Source organism: Pelobates fuscus, chromosome 7 (assembly GCF_036172605.1).
Source record: "Pelobates fuscus isolate aPelFus1 chromosome 7, aPelFus1.pri, whole genome shotgun sequence".
NCBI lineage: Eukaryota > Metazoa > Chordata > Amphibia > Anura > Pelobatidae > Pelobates > Pelobates fuscus.
In genome coordinates this window covers 154,318,866-154,329,431 of record NC_086323.1, presented here as the reverse complement: position 1 = coordinate 154,329,431, position 10,566 = coordinate 154,318,866, and positions in this window count along the sequence as shown.

Sequence of the window (10,566 nt, the reverse complement as noted above, 5' to 3'; positions counted from 1 at the left end):
GGGATACTTTAATAGTATTTTCTCATTTCACTGCCCTCATCACTTCCCTTGCCTTCACAGCCCAGCTCACTCTCTGTCCTGCCACTGTTCGCTCTTCCGATTGCCACTTTTACCAACTTATTTCAAAACAGGCATCTTATCCATCAATCCCTACTCCCTCTGACACGCTGCTCTTTCTCTTGTGTGTCTTTACCTCTTACTTGTCTCCGTTATATTCTGTATGTAAATTTACTTGTTATCAAATATCCCCATTTTATAATTGTTGGCGCTATATAAATGATGGATGATAACTAAAGGGGATGTCTGTCTTGTTCCATACCTCACAGCAGTACGACTCCAAGCACTCCACCAGACACCATCTTCACCGCAGTCCCGACGTCAAGCGTTACATCTTGGCTGGGAACTCACCGTCTCCTATCCACGCTGGACCTACGACAAGGCTCCAGGTTCCAGTGGGTGAACCTCTCTTCCTCCAGAGAGTCAAGCAGGAACAGCTCTTAAAAGAGCTTAGTGATTATAATCCCATAATTCCCAGGGTAGATGCAGCCTTTTCCCCCACACATGAGACAAGACTCTATGTTGAGGGTAAAACAGGAACTCTTTAATGCAAAGCAAGCGCTTACAATTTATACACACATTTAAAACCCCAACAGCCTCATTTACATACAATAGGCTACATAGAGCACTATAGTACAAGGGAGGGTGGGGTAAGACAATAGCAAGGGCTGATGGGAGATTGAGGAGGGACAAAGCAGCAAGTTTAAACTGGTCTGGAAGTGTCCCTGGGACAACGCCCTGCTGGGGAAAAAATAAGACAGGAAAAAGGGGGAGGGGAAGAGGCACATTTTCCCATGGAAGTAACTTTTTAACATGTCTTTTTGCAGGGCCCATAGCCCATGGGCTGGCAAACAGGCTGCTCCAAAAACCAGTGGCGAGGTCATTTTCACCACACCTCTCTTTGTCCATTTGAAATGTCGGGAGATATGTTGCCCTTTGTAAAGATTTTGGCTGAAATACATGAGTCTCCTGGGCTTTTCTTCTGCTGCAAAGTGAAGCTAGATGCAGTTGTATTGACCAGGCTACATAGGAAATGCCAATTCTATGCTCTTGGGAAAATACTGGATTATCCACAAAACTGTGATTTGGTGATTTCAAAATACATTTTATATTCTAGGCAAAAAAAGGCAATATAATTTATCTACATGGTAACATGGAAACTGAATCAACAATCATTACAGATTAAAACAGATTGAAATCAGACCAGCCATCAGAGTCACAGCCCCAGTCTTGCAATTTTAAGTTTCACAATTTTTCAACTAGCCACCGCAGGAGTGTGTCAGGAGTGTGTAGAGTGACTGAGCACTTAAACGAAGATGGTGGGTATGTGCAGTATGATTTTGGTGACAGGCAGCAGACTGCTATGTTTCAGAAATGTCCCTGTCCCCTTGTCACACTTGGTCTTCCCTGACATTATATATCTGAGTAAAGCCCCTTGCTTAATTAGCCTCAGGCAGTCGCTAGGGTTATTGGGGGAGAGAAAAGGGTACTTCATTTGGCAGGGGCTAAAAGCTGCTGCTGCTATGCTCTCCCTGTGCTACTTCCAAGATGACTTCTTTCTTCTCTCTCTTGTGGGTAGTATAACCCGCTGGTGCTATTAGCCAGTGATGGCCCCTTAAATTAAAGGCTAGTAGCATGCCTCCACCTATGGGCAGCTGGCTCTGCTGCCCAAATTGCAACTAAATGTGAATTCCTTAAATTCCTGCTTAAAGGATACTAGGCATGTCCAAAACCTGCTGATTAATGACAGGTGTAAAGTCGCCATATGGGCCGGGGACGGGATCTATGACTTGAACCCAACCCACCCAATAAGACACTGACACTTAGGGTTATGGGTCAAATTGTCAACAGCTTTAATGATAATAAAGATAACAATAATTATATATATATATTTATTTATGGGTCATTACCTGCCACACCCGCAATCTCGTATCATCTTTCTCATATATACATCAAGGTAATGACCCACCACATAATACATTTCCAATATATAACAATCATATAATATAACATTCAACATTGATCAATTTCACCTGGTAGGGGTATACCCAGATACCCCTACACCACCAAGGTTCTGAGCCACCAATGGACTCGGAACACCACCGAGGTTCTGAGCCACCAACGGACTCGAAACCTACCAAAACATGTACAAACAGTGTACCCTTTTAACCAATTAACTAACTCCCCTTACTCCTCGCTTAACTAAGGCCCATTATCCTTAATGTTCCTTACCCCCACCCCGCCACAAGCTCAGACCTTGAAACCTTAAGCCGTCTGAGCTCCGCCATCCCGCAGAAATAACGCCCTGTCCAAGCCTTCCTGCAGCCCTAAGTTAAACAGGTGACACCCTACATATGAGAGTTGGCCATCAACCCGTTCACCTTAGCCTGGCAGTGACCAACAACTGCCGGGTCCAGAGTGTGCTGCCAACGGAACCGGGGAACCATTTCCGACCAGATCAGCTGTACCCCAGGGACCCTTGCCCTGAACCTGTTGATATCCTGCTTCATCCGCTTAACCAAGATACACTGAGGGATAAGCCCAAGGTCATTACCACAAGCGTGTGAGACCAGCATGTCCGGTCTTCTACCCCCCATCCTCCCCCCCCCCGCCACCATCCTGTACACCTCATTGCAAACCTCCTGCCACCCGTAGCCCCTGTAGCCAAACCCTAAAAAATTGATTGTGTTTCTAATCACATAAATACTGTGTGGCGCTGCTCAAAATGGCCCTATGGACAAACCTCCACTGCATGTCATACCCCATTGTATTTTCACAGTGAATAGACACATTCACACAAAGTCTCAGATTAATTACTGAAACCCAAATGATATTTCTCTGCAATTTCTGCATTCTGAAAAGGCAAGATCCTGCAATACTGAACTTGTTTGGTCTGCAACTCCACATCGATCCTTGCAGAGATGAGCACTGTGCTCAAAAGAACAAAGTATAATTGGGATCACTGTTATATAAAGATTTTTCTATTGAAGCTCCAGGAGCTCTCTTTGTCATTAGTCTGTTGTGAATGGAAATGTCAGAACAAGACAGGATAAAGAGACCTTCTGTTACTGATTGAGGAACATTCAGGAGGTCAGTTAATGACAAAAGCAGACACCTTGGCTTGCAAGATGAGATACATGGATCACTGTCTTCACTGACTGCCGAACAGCTGGCGAGCTGTGCACTAATGCAATTCCATATATTTAATGACGTTAACACCGCAGGCTCTAACATAAGATTAACAATACCATTACTGTAGAAGTTTACAAGCTTTGGGAAGTTTTTAAAAATAAACATTTGTGGAAATGACAAATTGAGTACAATCGACTCAAAGTGATGATTTTTCTACCCCTGGATTAAACTACATTTGTGTAGTTCTGTTCTTGGCTGTTTCACTGCTGAAAAATTTAAATTATGATCAGAATGTTGTTGAATCATCATAATTCAAAACACCCTCCGCTAACTAGGCAGTTTGCAAATCTCAAATATAAATCACATCACAGGGCCCCAGTGTGAAAATTGCCCTAGCTTCGCCCATGCATCTTCCCTCCAGCCGCTGCCCCTCCATGTGTATTATATAACACATACATATACATGCACAGACACACATGCTGATATGCAGACACACAGTATGACACACATTCTGATACAGAGAAGAACACTTCTACAAATACTGGCACACATACTGAGACATGCGGATACACATATAGACACACATGTAGATGCACAGACACACTTAACGAAAAACATTCAGATACACAAAAGGACACTCATACAGATACAGTGACACAAATACAGAAACATAGGGGCACAGACTGACAAACACGCAGACAGATACAGGTACAGACCTAGAGATACACAGAACACACATACAGACAGATACACAGCCTCACTTAATGACAAACATTCAGATACACAGAATGACACTACTACAAACCGTGACACACATACAGATACATAGAGACACACACTGATACACATGCATACAGACATACAGATAACCGTACAGATAAACAGATACATATACACACATGCAGACCAACAGATATACAGACACACATGCAGACAGAGATACACATATGCAGAAAAACAGATATACTTGCAGACACACACACATATACAGATACTCCTACAGACAAACAGATATACATACACACATGCAGACAAACAGATACGCATGCAGACAAACCGATACACATACAGACGCACATGCAGATATTCAGACACACAAACTGTAAAAAAATATAGCCACCCTCCTATTTCCTGTGCAGGAGGGTGACTTTCCTGGGGTCCAGTGGCTGCCTTAGGCTGATGGGAGTCAGAGCTCCTACTCTGACCTCTCCCCTTTCTTCTCCGGCGCTCTACTCCCGTACAGCTTTGTTAGCTGGAAGAAAGCTACGGCTTCCTACTTGCTCTCACAGTGGAGCGCTGACCGGGCCCCAGGAAGTACATTGCCATTGGGTGGTCCTAAGAACCTCCATGTGGCCACGGCAGTAGCTCCACACCGCAGGGGCTGCACCACATGGCCGACAGGCACCCCTGGAGTGCGGCTGCGACTGTGGTATGTCCACTGCTGGAGAATCTTGTGAAATCTTCTACAGATCTTTATTTTATACTCTAATGCCTGAGCTTGAGTCAACCTGTGATAAGGCTCCTGGTGGCTTCATCTGAAGATGAAGCGGAAGAGGAACATGACAATGCAGAGTAAAAAGATTTTTAGATAAATATGAATGTATTTTCTCGCTCTCCCCCACAGGGCACCACCACAAGCAAAGCCAAAGTTTGCACTTTCCATTCTTCACTAAACTCAATAAAAAAAACTTTCTAATGTAGAAGCGTAAAGAAAGTTCAATAAATTAGAGGTTAAACATTTCGGAAATACAATGGAGCTTGTTCACAAAACATATATGGAGCCATGTGGTAGATATTAAAGTATTGAAACTTTGTTATGGAAGGGAAGAGGGACTGAAAAAGAGTTGGAGGTGTAGGAAAGAAACGTCAAGGGGGACTAAGAATAAGGTTTCTCGTCTCATATTGCCACAATTGTATTTAAGCAAATGGTGAATGAAAGAAGACGAGGGCAAAGAGAGCATCGCTGATCTTCGTGATGAAGAAGCAGACGGAAGCACAACAAAACCACACTAGCAGTTTTAAAGCATCATACAGTTTAATGGTTATGCTGCCAATGTCTATAGGCACAATCCCAAACTCTCTCTTCAGCTGAGTTTGGGATAGTCAAAACAGAAATCTACCCAACCCAATCCTCTGGAATTATAACAGTTAAAAGTAAATAAAGCCTTTTCTATGGCTAATGATGCTCTTCGTACAAAGCAATACTGCATACGCACACCATTATTGTCATGTTCACCACACAGGAAGGATCTTTTCAACCTTAAGAGAATGAAATATTAATGAACAGCCAGTGATGCGGGAAGATGGAACAATAGGGATCTCAGCATGCGAACAGAAGGGATAATTTTAGCAAAGCATCACAAATACACAAATTACCTGCAGTTAAGGCATATACAGACAGCGCGTTGAGCAAGGTGAGAGCAGACGTATGGAGCATGCCTAATTGCGGCTGGGCTTAAAATATATTCAGCTAAGCTATGTGTGCATCACCACATGTGGAAGCTGAAATTATTTCTCGGCAAACAATAAAAATTGTCTTTTCTCTTCTCTCCCGCCCCCCCCAGCCCCCACCTTTTTTTGGACCATAAGCTAAAATAATTCAGTTTATGCATTTTTGTAATTATTATTAACTGAAGAAACTTTGTAATTAGAGCATTAAACAGAATGCATAAAATCTAGAAACAAATTTAAAACCAGAAATATCATAAAGATTGATGGATGCTCTAGATGGGTCATTTCTGTCTGTCAGTGAAGTCCAGGGCATATTGATTAATGTCCCTTTTAGCATCGGTTTAATTGAAAATGACAATGTTGACAACAATTAAAATCCACAGACTATTTTTGGGAGCTGGGGGACATTTCCATGTTTAAATTATTAATGTGCAGATGCTACCCGCACCTTCTGCTGTAAAACCCGTGGGAGGATCTGATGCTCAAACTGTGCGTACCAGACGGACCAAATATGCATTGTTCTCAATGCGTGAAATTAGTGATTGTTTTGCTTTGTGTGTGTGTGTGTGTGTGTGTGTGTGTGTGTATATATATATTTTTTATTTTATTTATATTCTCTCTTTATTTAATTGGACATATATTTCACTGGTTTTAAAGTTTCCAGACACCAGGTTATGTTTATTTATTTAATGCCGAACTGGAGCTATAGTACAAACAAAGATCTAAGATACAGAATGATCACCACAGCATTTTACTACACTGAGTTTTTTGCCTTTTTTGTTCTTTTCTTTTCATATTGTATTGAAGCTTTTGAAGACACCTGAGACCCATATATTAATCAGTGGTATCATTTTTCTCTTACACATTTTTATTCTCTGATTTCCAAAATTCTTTTGGAATCTCTTCCTGTTTTGTCTTTGCCATATACACCATACTGAAGACTGATACATGTAATGATTATGAACATATTTGAGCATTTGGACTTTTTACTATACATCTTGCTTTGATAGTCATAACCTATTTTTTTATTTTTATTTTTAAATCTGATATTTGCCTTGCTAAATATGCAATTTCCAAGGTTATTCACTAAAGTGAAAATTGTCAAGAATTCAAACAGAATTTACAATTTTAGGCTAACCTAGCTAAATTGGAAATATAGCAAATTCATTTTTTTTCAAGTTTCATATTTTGGCCTAAAATTTTGATCTGTATTTTTAACATTTACAATGGGTTATTTTTATATGTAAAATTATACCCTAATCTATAGGGTGAGTGTGCCATCTCTGTGCTTACCGTGATCCTTCACATTCTAGTTCACTCAACATAACTTCTCCACCCCCTCCCCAAATGCATTGAATACATCCTTTATTACAGAGCTTAAATGTGACATGGTTAGATACAAACTCACTTCCAGCACCACCATATCCTCAGCGTTTCCTTGGTTAGCATCTGTCACTGACCCCCGGCAGGGCAAACCTCCATTACTCTGACATGTTGGCTAGTATACTAGTATGCTAGTATACTAGTGACAGAAATGAGTTCCTATACTCCCTAACCAGATCTACAAGTGTCAGCTAGGGAGTAACAGCAACCATAGTTCATGCACTGTGGTTACTATTCTTGGAGAGAAGGAGACCCACCAGTAGTAGGTCTCCGCTGCTCTCCCTGTCAGTCTGTATTTTGTCAAATTGCTGGTAGTCTATGCTGAAGAACTGATTGGTAAGATAAAGACCAATTTTAGAGCTTAGGCTGCTTGACTGCTATTACAACACCAGACCCAATGAGGGGGGCTCCATGAAGCCTATGTGGAAACTATGGATGAATTAAAGACCATCCTCTACACTAGGGAACCTTCAGCCCTCCAGTTGTTGTGGACTACATTACCATAATGTTCTTTACAGCCATAATGCTGTCAAAACATCAGGGGAGATGTTAGTCCACAACATCTGAAGCGCTACAAGTTGTGTACACCTGCTCTACACTAACTGCAAAACGGCTAATTATTCAATATTTGCAAATGCATGGGTCATAGTAGTAGTCCCACTAGTGATAGGCACATTGTGGGCTGAAACTTCAAGCTGGATGTTTGACTTCAGCAGATGTGGGACATGTGAGATCTTTGTCCACAAGAGTGCAGATTTAGGAACAACTAAAATACTGAACCCCAAATACAGAACCCCAATATACACTCAATAGACAAAAGTATTGGGACACCTGACCATTACACCCACAGGAACTTTTATGAAATTCCATTCTACATACATAGACATTCATATGTAATTGGTTCCTACTTTGCAGCTCCAACAACGTCCTTTCTTGTGGTAAGGCTTTCAACAATATTTTGTAGTGTTTATCTGGAAATTTTTGCCCATTCATCCAGTAGATAATTTGTGAGGTTAAGCAGTGATGTTGGATGAGAAGGCTTGACTCGCAATCAGTTCATAACAAAGGTGTTGAATAGGGTTCAGGTCAGGGCTTTGTGGGGGCCAATCAAGTTCATCCACAACAAACTCATGTGCTTAATCACTCCATGATCCCGCTCCGTGACCTTCCGTGGTCTTCCGCTTTTTGGCTGAGTTGCTGCTGTTACTAAATGGTTTCACTTTCCAATAAAAACTCTTACAGTTGACCGTGTAACATTTAGCAGAGAGGAATTTTCACAAACTGACATTGCAAAGGTGGCATTTTATCACTGTATAATTCACTGAGCTCTTCAGAACGACCCATTTGTTTGAAAAATGTTTGTAAATGCAGACTGCATTGAATTTAATAATTAAGAGATATATGTCCCAATACTGTTGTCCATATAGTGTGTGTGTATATAATAACGCTTTCAAATACATAACTATTATGGCACCATACATGGGAGTTTTGGAATCTTTGGCCTCTGGGCACAGGGGCTAGATTCACCCCTCTATCCCTGAAAGAGTTAAGCATGCACACAGTAATGTGTGCTTTAGCCCCATGAAGACTACCACTTGCTGTTAAACAAGCAGCAGTAAACACCGCAGATGTGCACTTTATTGGAGTAATCAATGCTTTCTCACACAAATGTGGAAATGGGCTCATAGAAAAGCTAAATAGGTACTAAAAAAACTGTCTCCGGTGCTTAATCTGTGTCAGATGACTGTCTCCTTTCAGTGGCTTTCAGTATTTTACAACAGCCATGCAATGCCACTCTAGAACCAAGTATTGCCAATCCAAGGCTCTGTGATGCCAGATAACCGCCAGGCTGGCAATATATCCACATTTGGGGAATGCTATAAGCAAATAGTCTATTATTGTTTAAAAATGTTTATACTCTTCTAAAAAAGATTGAGGGCTTGTTGGACCATGATTTGTCTCTAAATCTCTGTATGAGGACATGCATGTCCCAGATATGTATACCTGTATATTTCATATGCTGCGATATGGACTGGAGAGAAGACTTTTATACAAGGTAAAAAGCTTTCTGGTTCTTTCAAAACACTTTGACAGAGAAAAGTGTAGTAGTAGAATGTAGTTTATGTAGCTATTGCGAAGGCCACTTGGACAGCCGAAACAGCAGCAAGCAAGCGCTGGCTATGACTGTGCTGACATACAAACTACTACAATATTGCCTGGCCTAATTACTTTTTTATTTTTTTTTATTTGCAATGACAACTAAGTTGACACAATTGGATTATTGTATATCTGGATGGGGAAAAAGCAAAGGATGTGAGAAAATTGATTAAAGGTAATCTTTTATTATTTTTATTTTTAAATCCAAAATGAAAGGAAAGTCAATGACCAATTGACCACCCATTACCCTATCCACCCTGACAAGAACGAAGCTGAACCACCCATCCAGTCTGTAAAATTAGTCACCATCCTTCAATTTAATAAATGGGCAATTGATTCCACATTTACCTGTTCCACGTTTTCCCTCACTTTTTGCTTTCATTTGTTTAAAAATATCCTGCTTTTAAATTAAATTGCTCCTGATGTAGCAGCTCCCACCCTCCCCACTTTCTTTGTCGTTCTGCTTATGGTTCCTTTTATGTTTGCAGATGCAGTTGGTTATTATTATTATTGGTATTTACATAGCGCCAACTAATTCCGCAGCACTTTACAATATTTTGCAAGGCGGTGGGGGGTGGGGTGGGGAGATTTTACAATAAATGAGACAATTGCACAGGAACAATAGATGAGGACCCTGTTCAAACAAGCTTACAGTGTAGAGGAGGTGGGTTGGAGGTGATGATAGGACAGTGAGAGAGAGTCAATCACGTTACAGAGGATATGTGTGGGAAAGCTTTATTTTTATCAGGGTGGATAGGGTGAGTGGGTCTTTAACTTTACAGTCAGGGCTGGCCCACTCTCCCGATCATACCTCTTAATCATGTATAGTGTGTGTGTGTGTGTGTGTGTGTGTGTGTGTGTGTTTATAGGGGTGTAGTCAGGCCCGGACTGGCCATCGGGCACACCGGGCAAATGCCCGGTGGGCCGCGATGGCCGTGGGGCCGAGGCCGGCAGGGGAGATCACAGGATCTCCCCTGCCAGCTCCAGCAGGGCCAGCGCGCTACCCGAGCGCTGGCCCTGCTCTGAGCCTCCATGGGCCGGTGGGGAGATCAAAGATCTCCCTCACCGGCCCAGAGACACTGACAGGCGGCCGCCGGCTGTGGGGTGTGAGGGAGGCAGCAGAGAGGACCGGCGGAGCTCAATCCAGCAGCTCCGCCGGGTCCTCTCGCGAGGTCTGAGCGTTGCCGCGGTTACCGCGGCAACGCTCAGATCTCGCGAGAGTGAACTCTAGCCGGCAGGGGCTAGAGTTCACTCTCACCACTGGACCACCAGGGAAGGAAGCTGCAGAAAGGAACCCCCCAGGCAGAACGGCTCCCCCCCTCCCATGCTAAAGGTAAGAAGGGAGGGGGGGGGATATAACTTTTTTTTTTTTTTAATTATTAATAA